This window comes from Mirounga angustirostris, unplaced genomic scaffold (genome assembly GCF_029215605.1).
Source record: "Mirounga angustirostris isolate CCGP_5_RB_7025 unplaced genomic scaffold, mMirAng1.0.hap1 SCAF_6, whole genome shotgun sequence".
NCBI lineage: Eukaryota > Metazoa > Chordata > Mammalia > Carnivora > Phocidae > Mirounga > Mirounga angustirostris.
This window is the reverse complement of record NW_026991714.1, coordinates 86,840,598-86,862,606: the sequence shown is the minus strand read 5'-3', so window position 1 is coordinate 86,862,606 and position 22,009 is coordinate 86,840,598. Positions and strand designations below refer to the sequence as shown.

Here is a 22,009-nt window from a genome sequence, read left to right as displayed (position 1 = left end):
GGGTCCAGCCATACGGCACAGAACTCTCAGCCCATTTCCCCACAACAGCCCAGACTTATTTCAATCATGCTGAAAATGGCTCTAAACGTAATGAAGGCACTTTTTTTTTTGGTCCAGCTCCCTGAACATTTTTCTCTCTCCAGATAATGTCTTGGAAATGGCCCAGAAGCCTGGTGGAGTCATAAAGGGAACAGGATCCTTGGCAGGGTCACATTCCAAAGATGCCTGCATAGGTTTATCACGTGACGGGAATAAAAGAAAGCCTGGTGTCTGAAGCGCCCCCTCCCTTCACAAGCCCTTGGGGGAAGATGCCAGAAAAGCTGTAATGAGCCCTGGACTAACCACAGTGGCCCCAGGCACATTCTCCCCAGGCAAGCCCGGGGTCCAGTCAGCGCATCCATTTGGGGGGCGCCGTTTTAAATAACCTCTCCTCCCACAGCAGAAGTCAGCGGGCATTCCTGGTCCCTTGAAATACGCTTCCTGCCAGCATATCTTTTAGCAACGAGAAGTGTGTTCTGGGAGCTGATGAAGCATGTTTCAAAAAGGTAAATTAAAGTGTATCTCTGTTGGAAGGGCCCTCTCCAGGCCGTTATTGCTGGGGTAATGGAAGCATTCAGCCTACAAATCCAGGATTAACTCTGCTCCTATTCTAGCTCACCGCTCCCCTTTCCAAAGTCTTTACTCTGCTGGTGGGGGGTGGAGGGTGGGGGAGGGGGACGGATAAGAGAAAGAAGGCCTGTTCACATGTTGGCTTCTGACACTGAGGGATTGGAAAATGTGACAGGTATAAAGAGTAAGAGTGTCCCCCCAAATGTCTCAAGTATCGGGCACTGCTTTCTGGGTGGAGGTTTATGGAGAGGGGCAGAAAGGGCAAGCCGAGGCTCGGGGAAGGGCAGAGTGGAGAAGGAGGGGCCCGGCGTGTGCAAAGAGGGAGCAGGACAAGAGGAGAGCCAGGGGCTTCCCGCTATTCACTAATTTTCTCTGACTACCACCCGAAAGGATCTGAAGTGACTTCCAGTAAAATGTGGCAGATCCTGCAAAACTAATGAGTAAAAACTTAGCTTGTATAATGAAGCAAGGGGTGCAGACGGGAGGGAGTGGGGAGATAATTATATCCAAAAATCTATGATAGGGACAGCTACCAAAAATAAGGCCAAACTTCAGCTCTGGGCTTCCAGAAATTCTAGGCGGAAAGGGAAGCCTTATGTATCATAATTTTCTCTTCACTCGGACGCCACGGGAGCAAGGAGCAGACCTGAACCCCCAGGGGCTAGCACAGCGCCCAGCACATAGTAAGCTCCTGGTATGTGTTTGTTGGTTTAATAAATGGGCCAAGAAGCCTGCAGGTTTTGCCTGTGGGGAGCCTGCCTAAATTGGCAGGTATGGGTGGTGAGCGAAGCAATGACTGGAACCCTCCCTTAAAAGGACTGGTTGCAGAATTTTAAATTGTTTGATTTCTTTGACTCACTTTTTTAAAAGTTATGAAATAGAGCATTGACAAAGAAAAGCGCACAAAACATATGTGGACAATTTAATAAATACAAAGCAAACACTCTTGTAACCACCAGCCAGGTGAAGAAATAGGGTATTATCCACCCCGTGAAGAGTCCCTCTGGAGGTAATTCACTATCTTCTTTAGTCTAATAAGGTCCTCCTTTTTCTTTATAGTTTTACCACCTATGTGTTTAAAATCTAAGAGGTAAGGCTCTGTTTGCCTGTTTTTGAATAAATGAAATTCCATCGACATACTCCGTTGTGTCCTCGTTCTTTTGCTCGGGATCCAGTAGGGGAGGAACGGCCATGTTTTCACAGCTGGACTTCGGTCATTCCGTTGCTGTGTTGTGTGAAGCCCACTTTATGTGTACATCCTCCTATCTGTGGACACTTGGGTTTTGTCCCAGTCTTTGGCAGCCTGCCGGAGTTTTCAAGCCAACTCTGAGCACTCATTTCTGGTTGACACTAGCTGGAGCTCTCTTGGCCTCTGGGTCCTTGCTGCTCCATGGCAAATACCCTCGGTTTCAGCCCAGCAGCCAGCCCCCAGGCTCTCATGAGGTTCTGACTCCCCCTCACCCCCTCAGTCTTTGCGTTCTGGGTACCAGAGACTGTCCCGTGATCTACCTAGAGTTGTCTCACTGGCTCAGACACTCTGTTAGCTTTGACTAAAGTTTTACTCTATTTTCCTGTTTCTTTTATTTTTTTTTAATTTTTTTTTTCTTTTTATTTATTTATTTGAGAGAGAGAATGAGATAGAGCATGAGAGGGGGGAGGGTCAGAGGGAGAAGCAGACTCCCTGCTGAGCAGGGAGTCCCATGTGGGACTCGATCCCAGGACTCCAGGATCATGACCTGAGCCGAAGGCAGTCGCTTAACCAACTGAGCCACCCAGGCGTCCCTCTATTTTCCTGTTTCTTGATTTCCCCTCTGCTCTGTTTTCTGGTTCATGGGCGAATGCCGTCCAGCCCCGACCCCCACGCCCCGCAACTGTGGCCAGGCCCGGCTTCCCACGGTTTAGACAGGGAATTCTAACCCTATGCCTGTCACGGTCATTTTCCTGACCCCCACTCTCTGCCTGGGCTCTTTGACTTGGATCAGACAAGCTTATTGGTTTTGAGGACATAAACTGCATTTTTATAGCCTGCTGAAAAATGATCAATTGGCCAGCTTTAATAAATGCCAAAGTCAGAAGATATAAACGTAAAACTTTCCCACTATTTGTGTAGCCACTCTCTCTTAATTATTTCATTAAACAAGTTACAAATACTGTTTTATCTTCCACCAAAATTGAATAATGAAGGAAATTAGGCTCATCAATTCAATCAACCAACATCATTGTGTACTTAGTATGTCCCAGACAACCTTGTTAAGTGCTCTGAATTTAATAATATGATGGAGAAAAAACACAAGATGGGGAAGTGTGGTTTATGAACTGCAGCCGGCCCCTGTCCTGTAAGGATGGCACATCTTTGGAATACAGTACCCTCCCTTACCCAGGGTTTTGCTTTCCGTGGTTTCAGTTACCCGCAGTCAACCAGCCTGGAAGCAGATGATGTTCCAAGCTATCGTCAGAAGGTCCATAGTCGCCTAATGCTACGTCACCTGCCTGTGTCACGCACATCGCTTCTTCTCATCATGTGGGCATTTTATCATCTCTCATCATCGCAAGAAGCGTGAGCGCAGGACAATAAGATATTTTAAGAGAGAGAGAGAGAGAGACCACATTCATGTAACTTTTATTATGGTATATTGTTCTATTTTATTATTGTAGTAGTTAATCTCTTGCTGTGCCTAATTTATAGATTAATCTTACCATAAGTATGTATGTATAGGAAAAAATATAGTATATATAGGGTTTGGGACTATGTACAGTTTCAGGCATCTTGGAATGTATCCTCCACAGAGAAGGGGGGGTACCGCTGAATCCATTAAATGGACTTCTTGCTTCTGCAAAGGTACGGCAGGGGGCGTAGGCACAGAACTGGGAGAGGTGCAGAACTGCTCAGCCCATTTGTACAAAGAGACCATCATCCTTGGTCTTGTGGGAGGATAACACAGTAATGGGAAGATATTCCAGTGTCTGCAGCATCAGGGAGGGGTGGTTTAAATGGGAGATTCTTGTTTGGGCTGGAGCGGATCCCGGGGAGTGTGGCTGCCAGCCAGAATCGAGAAGACTGATGGTCAGAGGAAGAGACCCAGAGACAAAGCAAGGTGGGAGGACTTCAGGAGCATCCATATTCGACCTGGAGAGGTTGGTTTTCTGAAGCTTTCTGTTCCTAGGTTGATGTTAACCCAATGTCACCCTCAATGTTTAAGAAAATGTCATTGGACATCGTGGGTTCTTGTTAGCTGGACTATGTAGAATCAAAGGCTTAGGAGGTAGAGGCGTGGGGGACAAGAGACAGGACAGGACATCCACTAGCACAGAATCACTCAGAGCAGCACCTGGAGCAAGAGGAAGAGGGACGTTGGGGGAGGCACAGAGCATTTGGGGGGCTCAGGCTTCATCCATGCACACACAGTGGGGGCTTGGCTTATGGTCATTTGAACCAGGAGCGTGGAGAACTTGAGATGTGTGGACTAAACAGAAATGAATACGGCGGAGTCCCTGCCCTCAGGAGATTAGAATCCAGGCAGAGGAACAGATCTGTAGATAGATGAGCAGAATACAACGTGCTAGGCGGGATGCAGAGCGCGTTGGAGCAAGGAGGACGTTGCACACGGAGAGGGCTTCCTGGAAGAGGCAAGGTCATGGCAGGTCATATGCACGTCATGGCGAGGGTGTATGAGGTGACAGCGTGAGGAACAATGGCAGCAGAAGGAGAGAGGGGGAACGTCATGTGAGTGTCAACTTGCCAGTTTTTTTATTTCCCAGGTTCTGTGCTCAGCCTTCTCTTTCTATCCCTGATTCCACGGCTTCCAATGATGCTTCTCCAGGGGACGGGCCCAGGAAACAAAACTTGAATCCCTCAGATCAGTGCCAAATGTGCAGCTCTGGTAAGACGCTGGAGGGTGAAGGGGGCAAAGCCCTCAGTGCGCCAGATATTTCTCCATCCGTGGCGGATCCGCGTGGCCAGCCACGCACTGACCTCTGGCTGCCTACATTCCCTGGGCTGCTTCCCCAAGTGTGGGCAACGCAGTCAGCCCCTCCGCAGTGCCCGAGCCTCTTCCGGCTGCAGCGGCTTCCCAGAGGGTGCCCCTGAGGGTCCCCAATTTAGGGCTGATGACCCAGCTCTGACCAAATCACCAACTCAAGGCCCCAAACCGCACACCTTCTGCTGGACCTGTTATTCCTTCCAGGGCTCCATGTTGGCTCCCGGAAGTTGCTCCTCCTCTAATTGGTAAATGATTTCCAGATGCCACCATACCTCATGTTTTTATTGCTTTCTTGAAAGACCATCTTCTCTTCCCCATGGGCAAGGCTATGCCGCAACTGAGGCACTTTTGAAAGGAGGGGACAGTGAAATACATCCTCGGTGTCATCATCCTTTGAAAGAAAACAATGGAAGTCCTTTAAGATGGCAGTTCATTTCATGCCCTGATGGGGAGTCAGGAGTCCTTAATTCTCACATCAGCTCCTGTTAGGAATTAGTGTTTTTATTGAGGACAGGTTGACTCATCTTTCTCTGACTTAATTTTCCCATTTATAAAATAAGTAAAATAGTGTAGTTCCCAGCTTTCTTTTTTCTGAAGGGTGTTAAAATCCAACTTCTGGTCACCCTCACTCCCCAAACTCCCCACTTCCTGACATCTGTATTTCCGACAATGATGTTATGACTCCCCTAGGTGCTGACCTGATGTCGATCTTTGACTCTTTCCCATCTTGTTATCCAAGTCCAGTCCATTCCGAAGTTCTGCCTGTGCCCATCATGAGGACTCCACTCCCATGGCCACATCTGAACCTAATCACCTATCAAATGCCTCATCTCCAGATGCCATCACATTGGGGCATAGGGTTTCAACATGTGATTTGGGGTGATAGAAACATTCAATCCATAATTAAGATCTGTGGAATTTTAAAGTATGCGAGTGAGAAATGAGCATGATGCCTTTCTTTCTCTTTCTCTAATTGGGATCTCAGGTAGAAATACGAAGTGAGAAAATTTCTTAGAGTATCTATAGCAGCATTATTCGTAATAGTAAAAACTGGAAATAACCCAGTGTCCGTGAGCAGTGGAGTGGATGAGTCAATGGTGGTATATTCAGCAATGAGAATGAACAATCTCCAGCTGCAAGAAACAGCATAGAGGAATCTCTCAAGCATAATGTTGAGCAAAAGGAGCTAGACACAAAAGAGGACATACAAAACAATTTCTTCTATATAAAAGTCAAAACACAGGCAGAACTATCATGTGAGAGGAAGAGGTAGTGATCAGAAGGAGAATATGGGAGCATGTGGGGAACTGGTATGCACTGTCTCTTGTGAGCAGTAGTTCCATGGGTGTGTTCTGATTGTGATAACTCGCTGAGCTGTACATTTATGATTTGTGCATGTTCCATGAATGTTTATGAAAAATAATTCATATTTAGACCTTCCATCAGCCTATCTCTAAAGGCATGGCCTGATCTTACCTAAAATCAGGAACTGGCAGTGTTCCTCTGAGCCAGCAGAGAAAATTGTGACATATGGAACTTGTTAAACCAAAGTAATGTTTGTTGGTGATTGTGGCAGATCCTACAGCCTTATAGTGAGTCTGTCTGTCAACAAATGTTTATTAAAAACTATCCCACACCCCATTCTCATGAACTGCAGGGCCGGGGTTCGGACAGCAATCTAGCCAAGAGCTTTCAGCTGCTTAAGCCAGGCTAGAAATTCTAACCCCCTCCCTGATAGCACTTAAGGGACTTTTTTCATGTTGGCCTTCTACCTTGAAATGCACTCTTAGGGTAATGGAGACAGTCTAGAAGAGGAACAACTGAAGCAAAATAGGTTGGAGGCTAGAGAAACAATAGTACAAGATTCCAGACAGTAAAGACAAGCTATTTATAAAGAGTTTCAGATTGGTAGCAGATTACTACCAATTACTATAAATTACTATGGTAATTTAATGCCTATGGACTATAAAGAAAAAAACCTTGCAATACAAGAATCCTTTTCCCAGCTATTATTCTCTGGTCACTGTGTAAGAACTATATTTGAGAACTGGCAGGAAATTGGTGTATATATCACCCACACACCTAGGGCTGTCATATCGTCTAAGTCCAATGGGCAAACTCGTATATATTGCATCCAACAAGAACCACCTGAGAATTCACTAACCAGATAAAAACAGAATCAAAGCAAAGACCTCAATTTTGGAAATGTAAAGGCAAAAATAAACAAAATATACCAAGGTGTGTCTTTTCTCACTTGGCCTCAATAGAATCCTTAAGTCACAAAGAAAAAGTAGAACTTTTGGCCTCAATAGAATCCTTAAATCACAAAGAAAAAGTAGAACTTTTGGCCTCAATAGAATCCTTAAATCACAAAGAAAAAGTAGAACTTTCACAAGCCATTTTATCTATCACAAGTCAATAAAATTAGAAAAAAAAGTATAAATGATCTAGAAAGCAATGTAAAGGATTATACTTTCTGCAAATATCTCTGCGCATAGCAAAAACTTTTTATGCCTTTAAAAAAATAAATCTAAAAATTGAGGTTGTATTTATCTATCAAAAGGAGGAAGAAAGTATAGCAAAATCATCCAAAATATAAAGTAGGGATTAAATAGAAAACAACAACAACAAAAATTTGAAAGGATAAATAATTCCCAAATCTGGTCTTTGAAGAGACTAATAAATGACTAATTTTCTTGAACCTAATTTAGGAGGAAAAAGGAGGGAAGGAAAGAAGGGAGGAAGGAAGGGAGGAAGGAAGGAGGGATAGAAGGAAGGAAGGAAGGAAATCTCTAGGGGAAATGGCTGATTTTCAATGAAATACATAATAACAAAATTAGGAAGAAATGGGAAACTTACATACACAATTACCACAGTAGAGACAGGAAAGGTGAATAAAAATTTATCACTAAAACAGCTACTGAAAACAGATGGCTTTAGAGTTGGGTTCTATCCAACCTTTTAAAAAACAGATAATTCCAGTAATAGTTACATTGTTCCATATATAGAAAAAGATAAAAGGTTTTCTAATTTATTTTATACAGTTAACACAAAAATCTTTTAGAGTACAGAAAGAAAAACTATAGCCCAGTCTCATTATGAATATAAAAACAGAAATTATGATCCAATAGTAGCAAATAAAATACAGCAATGTATCAAAGGAAATACACTATGACTAAGTAAGTTTTAGTCTAGAAATGTGGGGGTGATCCAAATATCAAGAAATGTATGCATGAAGTTGATTGCCACGACAGATTAAAAGAGAAGATCTGTGTGGTCGTATCAATAGACTTTGAAAAGGTTAATAAAGTTAATGAAGTTCAGCCACCATTTTTCAAAAGAATTCTAAACAAGATAAGGATAAGGATCAACTTAAATATGTTACAGGCTGTTTATAGTCTCATTCACTATCATCCTAAATAGCAATTCTGAAACCATTTCAATTACCATCAGAAACCAGACAAGCATGACAGCTCTGCTATTTTCCTTGAACAGTGCCGTGGAGGTTTTAGCAAATGCAATCAGGCAAGAAAATGAAATAATTGGAATACATATTAAGAGAGGAAAAATAAAATTGTCTCTTGCTGATGACATAATTTTTTTATCTAGGTAAGGAATTTAACAAAGTAGCTATATGTAAGATGAGTCTACAAAAATTAATATGCTGCTTTTCATACAGAGAAAGAAATAGTAAAAAATACTTTGTTCATAATAGTGACAAAAGCTATCTGTAAAATTCACGCAAATAAATATAATGATGAAAGCGTTGTATCTCTATAAAGAAAACCTTAAAATGTATTTGAAAGATATAAAATGAGTTCTAAATAAGGGAACAGATATGTCTTTCTATGGATGGGAAGATTTAATATCATAAAAATTAATTCCTGTATCATTGTTAAGTAACTTTATAATTTCAATGAGAATGTTGACAAAATTTTCTTCACCCTGAAATTGGATAAAATTATCTTAAAGTTCGCCTGGAAGAACGAATAGCTGAAAATAACCAAGAGAAATTTGGAAGAAAAACATGAAGCCTTGTTTTTCTAAACATCCACACATAGTTAAAAGTTACTGTACTCAAATCAATATTATATTGACATAGGAATAAGCAAATAGATCTGTTAGACAGAAAAAATGGTCCAGAAGTAGATTTTTATTTCAAATGAGAATTTAATATATGACAAAGTTGATATGTCAACGAGCATGGAGGTTTTTTTGTTTTTGTTTAAAAATTTTGTTTATTTCTTTAGAGAGAGAGAGAGTGCAAGCAGGGGAGGTGCAGAGGGAGAGAGAGAGAATCCTCAAGCACCTGGAGTGTGGAACCCAGGGAGGTGCTTGATCTCACAATCCTGAGATCATGACCTGAGCCGAAATGAAGAGTCGGGTGCTCAACCGATTGAGCCACCAGGCGCCCAGAGCACAAAGTTTTTTTTTTTAAGAGAACATTCTCAAGTTGTTAACATGAATTGTCATTTGAGGGGTCGGGGGGGAACTCATGCAGTTGAAGGGGGGAAGAACAGAGAGGAGGATTAGGCAAGTATATTTAACAGTAATAATAATCAAAATAGCTAGCACTGATATAGGTCTTTGAGGTATCAGACACTGACAGATATAGATACACACATATGTGTGTATGTATTCTCTCTACACACACACACACAGTCTATATATGTACATACTTACATATATTTATATATACATATATTCTCTCTCTCCAAATTTTATATACATATATAAATTAAATATATAAACATTATTTATATCTATTGGTATAGATAGATAGATAGATAGATAGATAGATAGATAGATAGATATAGGTAAATACTGTTAGATTCTATTACTGACCCATTTACCAGATCCTGAAACTGAAGTACAGAAAGTAAAGTTGCCAGAGTTAACACAGCTAACAAGTGGTAGAGTCAGGATTCAAACCTGGGCAACCTGGTTCCGGAGTCTGTGCTCTTTATAATACACTGCCTCCTAAAAATAAAAGGGCTGCATGAAAGACAAAAAGTGTAATGGGCTTGACCTTGACATGAGCACTTCCTTAAGTTCTGCCACCTGTCCACCTTGTTTGTCCCACGTTAGTGGGACCAGCCCTGCCATTTATATAAATTCCTTTATATATTTATATCTCTTTGTGCAAAAGATAGAATGTAGTCTATATTTATGGGCCTGTAGGGACAGACATGATACTGACAAATGAAAAGGGCAAGTTACAGTGTAATAATTGGATTTCACTGAGAACAAACACAGACGTGCAACAAAATGTTAAATAGGGAGCTGTGTCATATGCATTCAATTGTTAAATATCAGAGGTCAAGAGTCCGTTAAATAACAACCCCACAAGGAAGTTATTAAAAAGTTACAAAACTGCGGAGGACTCATGAAGAAGGGGAGGATTTTGTAAAGTGATTTCTTTTTTTTTTTTTTTTAAGATTTTATTTATTTGCGAGAGAGAGAATGAGGGACAGAGAGCATGAGAGGGAGGAGGGTCAGAGGGAGAAGCAGACTCCCCGCCGAGCAGGGAGCCCTATGCGGAACTCGATCCCTGGACTCCAGGATCATGACCTGAGCCGAAGGCAGTCGCTTAACCAACTGAGCCACCCAAGCGCCCTGTAAAGTGATTTCTTGGGAGAAAGCTGCCGCCTCTGGGTGAGTCCCATTCCCCCATTTCAAGAAGAGGGCTCTGAGAGGGTCACCTTTTTTGCCTCACACCTAGGGAGAGCCAGCTTCAACAGACCCTCAGGGGCCCCGATTATCTGCCTCTAGGAACTGAGAAACACACACACTGGGCCCAGCACACGCCCACGCAGCCTCAGCCCTTGGCACAGCCCCAGAGAACACCATTCACATTGCATTTTGTGTGTAATGCCAAAGCCACTTAAGACCCTGGCCATTGGCCTGGAAGGGACATGGCAGAGGGAGAGAGAAGAGAGAAGTAGCTGGGAAGAACGTGCAATCCTCTAGGACAGGGACCAGGGTGTAAGAAGCCCAGCACCAGAGGCGGAGCCTCCAAGAGGAATAGTGCTTGAAAGTTTTTTTAATTTTATTTATTTATGTGAGAGAGAGAGAAAGAGATCTTAAGCAGGGGGGAAAGGTAGAGGGCGAAGCAGGCTCCCTACTGAGCAGGGAGCCCGATGTGGGACTCGATATCAGGACCCAGGGATCATGACCTGAGCCAAAGGCAGATGCTTAACCGACTGAGCCACCCAGGCATCCTCGCTTGGAATTTTTGAAAAGGAATCCTGTCCACAAGGTGGTCCCCAAAGTGAGTGGTCCCTTGCTGCAGATGGTCTGTGAGGATGGGGGCTAGGAATCGGATGCCAAGGGGAAGTGAGAACAGCCACTCAGAGAAGAACCTCCTCACCTGGGCTGTAGGGTTGCAATCGCATGAGTGAACGGAGAGGCCTCCCAGGAACCTACAGGGATGTTCTGGAGATCAAGAGGCCACTTTAAACAGCCACCAGAACAAGTGAACAATAGCCAAGAGCACCAGCCAAGTAAGAACATCCCCCACCCCTCTTTGCCTTCCTGCCTCCCACCTGAGAAGGATATGAGCTGGGGGAGAATCAGGAGAAATCTGCGCTTTGAATTAATAATGCATTAAACAGGATATTCTGATTTTTTATCAGACACTGAGTTTTGCCATGTAAAATGACTAAGGCTTCCTATTTCTACATGAACCAAGCACAGCCACGGAACTGCGGGAGTCTCTATCCATTAGGAGGGGACAAAATTTCTCCACTGAATGCATTTTAAAGGGACAGTGGAGGATTAAAAACGAACATGCTTGGACCTATCCCACAGGTCCTGCTTGTACAACATCCCAGTTACACAAACAAGACCTTGCCTTATACAGCTCCCTAAAGAGATGTGCATGTGTTGTATGAAGGAGGGAGTATAGGGAGATACAAGCCAGGATGGGAAGACCAGTAGCCTTTAGGGGGACAAGGCATGGTGGGGAGGGAGTAAGGGAGCATAAAAAAGCAGGAGACTGAGGTGTGGCGGGGGAGGGGAGAGCGGGGCCGAGGACTCCAGCAGGCATGTTGAAACTACTTCACGGCGTTGCTCCGTGACAGACCTGTCGGTATTTATGGAACTGCGGAGAGCCCTGAAGCCAGGAGCCCCGAGATTTGCCCAACAGCTTCCCAGTCTCTGTCCGCCCCGTCTGAGGACTCCTGGGCGGGCGCTGATGGTCTTGTCTTCCTGTCTGTGATGGCAGAGCTGACAGGTATCCTGATGAGGCCAGACCGAGGAAGTCCTCTCTCAATGTCCTCTACACCCCTCAGCACCTTGGTTTCTAGCACAGACAGAACTTTCTACATTTTATTAAAATGCTATCTTTTATGTCTCTTTCTTAGAAACAGAAAACAAGTCCCTTAAGGGATAAATCATACTCCTCCTACATATTCAATAGTTTGCTCATGGGTACTAATATTAGTTGCACTAAAATACACCTATACAGGTTCCTTGCTGGAAGATTCTAAACTAACGGAGTGACAGATGACAGTGAGGACCCCTGTTTATGGCTGATAAGCCGCAAGAACACCGAGCTCTGTTCCAGCACAAGGTCAGACTATCCCAGGGCCACGTGGGCATTTGCCCAGTGCCCACGTTAGTTATGTTCGATTGTTTCTCTCCTTCTCTAGAATGTAAGTCCAAGGAACGTTGTGTAATTTGTCTACTGTTGTCCCAGAACTATGCGTGCCAGGGTTGAAAGAAGGGACAAATAATGGGTGGATTTTTTCAGATGAAGGCCCATTCATGGCTAGCCCCAACTACCACGGTCTGCGTTAGAGGCTAGGGATTCAGAGAAAAGCAAGATGAGGTCCTTACCCTCAAGAATGCCACCTTCTGCAGTGGGGTTAGCAAGCATGGAGACAAACAGGTAAAGAAATCATTATGGAGCAGACTAGTATCTTAGGACAGCAGAGGTTTTGAGAGAGGAGATCTGAGTACTTCTGTCTCTGGAGTGACAGCGTGGGCAGGGTAGGAGAGGTTTCGGATGGGACACAGCCATGGTGGTGGCTCACAAGTAGTCAACCTATCCCCTCTAGCTCCAGGCCCAGACTCATGCAGACTTGGGGGCCTGCCTTAGACAGAGGAGACAGCTCTGTGCTCTGATTTGAGGCGGCTACAAAATCCAAAGCATCTCACCTCTGGACCGCCAGCTGGCTGCAGATTTCCTGCTGACTTGCTCATTTCTCTGGTCCCGAAGGGGAGAACTCCGCTGGAGTTCCCTGACCAGGCATCTAGAGTGTAGTTTGCAGAATTGGAAGCTCAAGCCAATACAAATGTTGGTAATTTGGGAGAGAACTGCTAAGGAGCAATGTTAGGACTCTCCAACCCATAGTTGTCTTATTCTTTTTATATAATATATAAAATATAATACATAGCTTTTAATCTTCATGCTAGGTTGATTGTTTGCTAATATGGAATTTGAGGTTGAAATTATTTCCTCCAAATTTTGAAAGCATTGCTTTAGTTTCTTGTAGCTTCTGGTGTTGCTGTTGAGATTGCTGAGTCATTTGGATGTCCCATCTTTTGAATGTGCCCAGGTTCTCCCCTCCCCACCTGAAAATGTATAGAATCTTCTATTTGTCCCCAGTTCTGAAATTTCTCGTTAGTACACTAGGATGAGTGTTTATTTTCATTCATTGTGAGGGGTACCAGATGGGTCCTTTTAACCCAGAATTCGTGTTTTCCACTTCCTTTTTCTCTACTTTCTGTGACATTTCTGTTAAGTCTATCTTCAAACCTTTCTCTTGAGTTTTAATTTTCTGCTACCATTTGTTTTTGTTTTAAATTTTTATTTCCTGATTTTTTTTTCCATGGGGGTGGGGGGACACCTTGTTTCTATTTCACAGTTTCAGTATCTTCTCCAGTATCTCTGATGGTACTAAAGAGAATTTTTGATTATTTCCCTTTCTTAAAACCTGCATCCTTCAAGCTGTGTTGTATTTATTTGTTAGTTTGCATGCTTATTTGTCTTTTGTGATGCAAGTTCCCTGATATCTGGTACTCCTTGGCTCCTTGGTGGCATTTAAGAGCAAGGACTGTAAGTCTGGCTGGCAGCTCTGAGCATATGGGTGGGCTTGTCCATGGTGGGCTTACTCTGGCTGAACCATTTCAATAAGAAAGGTACCTGGTTAGGGAATAAAACCCCAATGCTTTGTGCAAGCATTGAAGGGGACACTTACCTGAACTGACTGAACAGAGTTCGAAAGGGTGTTTAGGACTCTAACTACTTCTTGAATAGGCCCTCAGTCATTATACCTTATTTTAGCATCCTGCGTCAGCCCATACTACCAGACGTACCTGGTACCTCTAATTCCTGAGTATCTTAAGGATTGTGCAGGCTAAGCCAGTTACTTTCCCAGCTTGCTCTGTTGCTGGTCTAAAAACTATCCTTTCCTAGACCTTTAAATCTTCTATTCCTCCCTGCTTCCAAAATTTTGTTGACATTGTCTTCTCTACAGTTCTTCCTCTCCTTCTGGGGAATTATGCTTATGTTATAATTCCAGACTCTGCTTTCCAACTGTGGTTAGCAAAAAAAAAAAAAAAAGGAAAAAGAAAAAAGAGAAAAAAAAGGTCCCCCCCCCCAAATGTCTACATCCTAATCCCCAGAGCCTGGGAATATGTAGTTTAGATGGCAAAGAGGAATTACAGTTGCAGGTAGGATTAAGTTTGCTAATCAGCTGACCTTGAAATAGGGAGATTATCCTGGATTATACAGGTAAGCCCAATGTAATCAACAAGGGTCCTAAAAAGTAGAAGAGGAGGTCAGAGTGATGCAACATGAGAAGGAATCTATCCACCATCTCTCGCTTTGAGGATGGAAAAGGGAGCCCATAAGGAATGCAGGGGACCTCTAGAAGCTAGAAAAGGCAAGAAAATGGATTGTTTTCAGAGCTTCCAAGATGTCATAAGGCCAGCCAACACCTTGATTTTAGCTCAATGAGACCCATGTTGGACTCATAACACACAGAACTGTTAAAATAATACATTTGTGTTGTGTTAAGCCACTGCATTCACGGTGACTTGCTACAGCAATAAGACACTACCACACAGATCATGAAAAATGAATTCCATTTGTGTTACCTTCTATCCATAAGGAAAAAAAATTAAAAACTGGACAAAATATATGAAACTACTGTTTTTAAACGTTGGATATAATAGTGCAGGACTGTGATCCCTAAGACCTGGTATAAGACCAAGGTGAGACTTGTGATTGTTCTAGCTTTCTGCCTGGAGACCATTTGCAGCCTACAGTGCACAGAGGGAAATCCAACAGATCCCAGTAATGTCACAAAGTTGAAGAGTCAGAAATCAGTGTTTAAAGAGGACAAGGAGTCAAGAATCTGCAGGACAGAGTACTGGCAAGGCCAGGAGATATATGGAGAAAGTCTAGGAATCTGCACAGAGATCCTCTTGGAGTATAAGAATGCCAAGCTGCACACAAATAGGGTTAAACTCCATTAGGCTATGCAAAACCAACTTTTGGGGAAAGAAAAATTCCTGGGATGCTACAAATTGAGCAATTCCCAAAATTCATACAAGAATCACAGAGGCAGGAAATCATTGAGTCCCCATAAGTGGAGAAACCTAAAAGAAAAATGGGCCTTAAAATGAAATGCTTTTATGAGTGAGACTAAACTAGCCCTAGAACAAAAGATACTCTAGATTTGTTAAAAAAATAAAGCGAAAAAGCAGATTAAGAAAAAAAATCAAGTTCCTGAGGCACCTGGGTGGCTCAGTTGGTTGAGTGGCTGCCTTCAGCTCAGGTCAAGATCCCAGCTTCCTGGGCTTGAGCCCCACACTGGGCTCCCTGCTCAGCAAGGAGTCTTCCCCCTCCCCACTGCTCTTGTGCTCTTGCTTGCTCTCCCTCTCTCTCTCAAATAAATAAAAAAAAAAATCTTAAAAAAAAAATCAAGTTCTTATCTTTGGAGCAGATTTAAGTCCAAAGCATAAAGTTCACAAAGTAAAGCATTCAATAGCAAATGGGTGGACATGTGAAGAAGCAGGAATACATGATCTAAAGCCAGGGAAAAAAATAGGTCGATAGAAATGGTCAACAGAAATGACAGCGGATGAAAGTGGCAAAGATTTTAATTACTTACTTGCATATTAAAAATACATATAGGATTTAAAAAATATAAACACAATGAGGCAGGAATTTGAAGACATAAAAAAATGGATTGAACTTTTAAGGCTAAAAAATAGAGTGTCTGAAATGAAAATTTCAGAGATAAAAATTAATGGCAGATTAGACCTGGCAGAAAAAAGATGAGTGAACTTGAAGTCAGAACAACAAAAGACCATCCAATGAAATACAGGGAGAGAAAAAACTGAAAACAATGAACAGTGTGACCTGTTGGCAAATTAGTATAACATACAAATGATTGGGGTCCCATTCAGAGAGGAGGGGCAAGGGATAGAAAAAAATGCCAAGATTTTTCCAAATCTAATGAAAGTTATAAACCCACAGATCCAAGAACAAGAAAACCCAAGGAAGGAAAACACAAAGAAAATCGCACCAAGGCACATCATAATCAAATGGCTGAAAATCAGTGATGAAAAGAAAATATTAAAATCTTTCAGAGAAAAAAGATACTTTACACATTAAGTAATAAAGATAAGAATTACTGCAGATTTCTTGTTAGAAATTACACAAATCAGAAGAAAATGAAATAATATGTGGTAAAGTGCTGAAAGAAAAAAAAAATGTCAGAGTTCTCTACCCAGAAAAACATCTTTAAAAATTGCAGGTAAAATACTTTTTCAGATAAATAAAATTTTCAAGAATTCTTCGCCAGTAGACCAGTACTACCAAAAAATGTAAAAGAAAATTCTTCAAGTAGAAAAAATAAATGCTATGCCAAGTTAAAATTTGGATCAATACAAAAGAGGGCAGGAGGGATGCATTTAAAAGTGATCTAAAAAAAACTCTGAAGAGTGATAGATATACCCATTTCTTTGATTGTAGTAATGATTTCATAAGTGTATAGCTATGTCAAAATCCATCAGTTGTAATTTCAAATATGTGAAGTTTGGTACATATCAGTAATGCCTCAACAAAGATGTAAAAAAAGTCATAGATTTGGAGAAAATATCTGCAACATACACATTTGAGAAATAATTATATGCAATTATTCCTTACAACTGAACAACAAGGAAACAAAACAACCCTTTGCAATTGGGCAGAGGTCAGACAGACATCTCACACAAGAAGATAGAGAGGTGGCAAAGCACATGAAAAATGCTCAACATCATTAATCATCAAGGAAATGATCCTTAGAACCACAAGGAGTTATTACACCCATGAAAATGGCTGAAATTTAAGAGACTGGCCTCACCAAGTGTTAGCAGTAAAATAGAACTAGAATTCCTGTACGGTGCTGGTACAACCACTTCACTGTTTCTTTAAAAGTTAAACACACACTTACCATATGATCCAGCTTACCTTATGACTTCAACTTACTTAAGAGAATGAAAATATATATCCACACAAATACTTGTACAAAAATGTCATATTCGTAAGAGCCAAAGTCTCCAACACCAGGTGAACAAATTTAGTTTATCCACACTATGATATCTTATTCAGCAATAAAACAGAAGGAATGACTGACATATGCTACAACTTGCATGAATCTCAAAACCACGCTGAGCGGAAAAAGCCAGACTCAAAAGACCTCATGTTGTAAGATTCCTTTGATACAAAAGTCTCAAAAAGACAAAACTAACCTATAGTGACAGAAGGCAGATGAACGGTTTCCTGGGAACAGAGTTATTAGTGGATTGCCTGTCAAGAGGCAGAAGGGAAATATCTGGGTGATAGAAATATTCTGTATTTTGATTGTGATGGTGGTTATAGCAATGTACAAATTTATGAAAACGCTTCAAACTTTATAAAATGGGTGAATTTTATTGTATTTAAATTATATCTCAAGCAGGTTTTTAAAATCCTTTTATTGTCTCTTTAGTAAGGCTTAGGGAGGGAAAAAAAGAATATGTGCATTTTCAATCTACTATCTTGACTAATAATTTTTTGATAATTTTTGAGGCATCCCTATAGGGTTTGGCTGCATGTTGAGTACTTGAGTACTTATATAACTCTTAATATTTTTATACTACTTCATAAGTTACAAGGACTTTCACACATATCTCATTTTATCTTCAAAAATACCTCGAGAGATTTGGCATTGATTTTTTTGATATGACACCAAAAACATAAGAAACAAAAGTAAAAATAGTAAATTGGACTACATCAAATTTAACAACTTCTGTGCATCAAAGGACATAATCAACAGAGTGAAAAGGCAACTTATAGAATAAGAGAAAATACTTACAAATCATATATCCAATAAGGCGTTAATATTCAGAATATTACAAATCATATCTCTGACAAGGGGTTAATATTCAGAATATATAAAGAATTCCTACAACTCAACAACAAAGAGACAACCTGATTTTTAAAATGGGTAAAGGAGTTGAACAGACATTTCTGCAAAGAAGATATACAAATGGCCAACAAGCATGTAAAAAGATGCCCAACAACAATAATCCTTAAGGAAGTGCAGATCGAAACTACAATAAGGTATCACTTCACATCCATTAGGATGGCTACTAGAAAGTAAATGTTGGTTTTGATGTGGAGAAATCCGAGTCCTTATGCACCATAGGTGAGAACATAAAAATGGCGCAGCCACTGTGGAAAACAGTATGGCAGTTCCTCAAAAATTAAAAGTAGAATCACCATATGATCCAGCAATTCCACCTTTGGATATGTACCAAAAAAAAAAAAAAAAATTGAAAGCAGGGACTCTAAGAGGTATTTGTACACCCATGTTTATAGCAGTATTATTTATAATAGCCTAGAGGTAGAGAAGTAATCTAAGTGTCCACTAATGGATGAATGGATAGACAAAATGGGAGATATATGTGTGTATACATACACAATGGAATATTATCCTGCCTTAAATGGAAGGGAATTCTGATATATGCTACAACATGGATGAACTTTGCCTGATAAAGGAAATAAGCCAGTCACAAAGACATATACTGTATGATTCCACTTGTACGAGGTCCCTAGAGTAAAGTCCTAGATACAGAAAGTAGAATGGTGGTTTCCAAGGTCGGGGTGGGGGGATGGAAAGTTAGTGTTTAATGGGGATGGAGGGTCAGTTTTGTAAGATGGGAAGAGTTCTGGAGATGGGTGGTGGTGATGGTCACAAAAATGAGAATGTGCTTATCCTCTCTGAACTGTATACTCAAAAATAGTTACGATGGCAAATTTTATGTTGTGGGTATTTTAGTATAGTTTTTTAAAAACACGTTGAGGAGGGCACCTGGATGGCTCAGTCAGTTGAGAGTCTGACCCTTGGTTTTGGCCCACGTCATGATCGTCATGAGATCGAGCCCCATGTCAGGCTCTGCGCTCAGTCTGAAGTCTGCTTGAGATTCTCTCTCTTTCTCTCTGCCCCTCCCCCTGCTGGTGCACGTGCTCTCTCTCCCTCTCTCTCTCAAGTAAATAAATAAATCTTAAAAAAAATACCTTGAGGGACATCTGGCTGGCTCAGTCGGTAGAGCCTGTGACTCTTGATCTCAGGGTCATAAGTTTAAGTCCCACGTTGAGTGTGGAGCCCACTTAAAAACATATAAAAAGAATAAAAAATACCTTGAAAGGTAGATTTTCAGCACCATTGTACAAATGAGAAACAGTGGCTCAGAGAGGTTAAATAACTTGCCAAAGCCTTCAGGCCAAACCGGTAGCAGCGCCTGAATCAGAACCCAGATCTTATCGTGGACTCCATTCTTCCCCGTCTCCCTTCTACAAGAACCTTATTAAAAAGCCTTAGGGGCACATTTTTTTTTATTACAGGTAGTTTTCTGGTGCCAATTCAGAGCTCCTTACCCTGTATCCCAGTGTCTAAATCACATGTTGAGCCCCTGCCTTCCACCCTCCTGGCCACCCCCTGAGAGTTCCCTGTGACTCTTCTAGCATTTGCTTGGTTCAGTCCCCAGCTTCACCCCGGAACTTTCTGATTCTGTTAGGCAGCCACCAGAGTGAACTAAGGCCAATTGTAGATGCTCCATTCCCCCTTACCCATACAGACCAAGTCTAGCAGGCCACTGGATCCCTCTTGCCCAGGAAAGAGGAAGGCATCCGTGGGCTCCTGGCCGGCATTCCCAGGGACCAGAGCCTGGCTCTTCCTTCCCAGGGCTGTCCCCGACTCCTCCCTGCTTGGGTTTTCCTGCCAACAGTCCCCAGTCCAAGGATCTTGAAATATGACAAGACCCCCCCTTCTCATGAAATGTTAATGCACTTTCCCCAGAACTCAGCGACCCCCTTCCTGTGTGTTCCGTGACAGCGACAAGATGCCACTCGCTGCTCCACGTCACCCCAGGACACACACGAGTCTTCCTCTCACTTCATCATGGGCTAGTTTGGGGAACTTGCCACGACCTCAAAGTGCTGACAGGCATACACACCTCAGACTTCTCTCCCCTTCTCTCCGTCCCGACAATGATGGTCTGGTGTTAGGGGTTGGGCTTAAACAATTGGCTCATATTTCAAAAACACACCAGTCTCCATCAGGAGAGAGAATACATGGCACATTTTTATAACCACAGCACGTATTTGAGGGGGACTTTAAATAACTTACAGCAAATACGCAGCCAGACACTATCACACAGGCCTGCAGGTGGGGATTTGCCCAAGGGGCACTGCTCTTCCTGAGCCACAGCCACCTCCATCCTCCCATCCCTCACCAAGGACACAGGATGCGTGTGTAATCAGGGCCAGCCCGGTGCTGGTTATTCCAAAGTTCCCCCAGTTAAATGCTGCTGGTTCCCAGAGCACATCAAGCTCCCGTGATGTCTGCCACCATGGCCCAGGAGAGACGGAGCAGGTGGCAATCTTCCCAGATGCTCTGGGCTATGGTGGATTTTCTCTTTTCTTCTCTTTTCTTTCCAAGAAGAAACAGAAGATCATTTAAAACACACATTTGAATATTCCAGTGCGTTGCCACAAGACAGAGCAACAGTGCCAAAATAACTCAGCATCTGTAATCCATAATTTATCATCCAAATTTGGTGTGTTCAATTATTCATATCCAGCAACAGTGTGTCCCCAAAGAGGCAAAAGGACTCAAAAGAAATCTCACAAAGTGTAGAAGGTGGAAAAATAACCCAAGCACTGCCATGAAGCTATCAAGATAGGGTAGGGAAGTACAGGTTGCCATCAGAAGAGTTTCATAGAAGACGTTCCTCCTAGACCCGACAATGTTGTCATTTGCTGCCATGTTTTCTTTTGAGGGGCAGGGGTGGTGGTGGGCATAGATCATTTTTTTCTTCCTAGCACAGGGGACAGAATTCAATCAACATTTCTACAGATGTTTACAAATCATCTGCAACCTGCCAGTCTCTATGTTTGATGTGAAAAGATGAATGAGATACAGCTGTTGACCCTGAGGGACCTCCATGACAAGCAGGCACCAGAGGACCTTGAGAGGAATTTGATTCATAGGAGACTTGAGAAGGTTTTGAGAAAGAATATTTTTTAAAAGAGCCTTCTAGATGCTGTTAGGGGAATTGATTATCAGGGACAAGAGTAGATAAATGGAAAAGTGTTCAGAGGCTACTTCCATAGTCTAGGTGAGAGCTGGAGGTGACAGAGCAGGAAGGATTGCAGAGGTGCTAACTCGGGAGCAGATGCCAGATGGAGAGGCTTGGGTAGTTGCTGCTGGCGTGCACGTGTTCCGTGAGGAAAAGAGGAGGGTCAGTGTGATTCCCGGATCTGGGCCCGAACATTTGAGTGAATGATGGTGCCATTTGCTGAGAAGGAAACAACGGGGGAGGATGAGTTTCAGGCGTGAAATTAAGCTCTGTTTTCGACGAGTTCGGTTTGAGCTGCTTATTAGTCATCCACGTGGAGAGGTTGAGGTGGCCATTGTGTGTGTGCCAATCTGAGGCTCCAGAGAGAAGTCAGGGCTGGAGACACACATTTGGAGGTGGCCAATTTAGAGATGACATTTAAAGTCCTAGGAACTGAGAGTATTAGAGAAGAGAAGAGGTCTAAGGCCTGACCTTTAGACATGCCCAACAAGCACAAGAAATAAAGGGCAGGACAATTCAGCAAGCTGTCATTTCCCTTTTAAGATTTCCTGAAAGTGCCATCCAACAACTCAACCACTTACACTTTCATCTCATATGGGGCCGCCCTTAGCTAAGCACATTGCTGCTCTGAATGATCAGGAAGGAAGAGAAGGAGAATGTTTATTGTATAGGAACCTAACAGTCCCTTTGCCTCACCAGTGGGACTCTGACACCCCTGTTCTGACCCATTTGCCCACCTGTCCTTCACCCAGGTAGAGAGCCATGCTGCAGCAGGAGAGATGGGTGTCCCAAAAGGCAAA

General features: G+C 42.5%; 1 long non-coding RNA gene across 2 annotated transcripts; it reads left to right on the top strand.

Moving 5' to 3' along the window:
- The first annotated feature begins 295 nt into the window (after nt 1-295).
- LOC135364758 (uncharacterized) lies at nt 296-8,406 on the top strand. 2 transcript variants are annotated; one of them, XR_010412437.1, is made up of 4 exons: nt 296-545; nt 3,014-3,237; nt 4,369-4,490; nt 5,280-8,406. It is a non-coding gene; the product is annotated as an uncharacterized LOC135364758 (long non-coding RNA). The 2 variants fall into 2 exon arrangements; XR_010412436.1 differs by having other exon boundaries at nt 3,014-3,744; nt 5,280-8,405.
- The last annotated feature ends 13,603 nt before the right edge of the window (nt 8,407-22,009 follow it).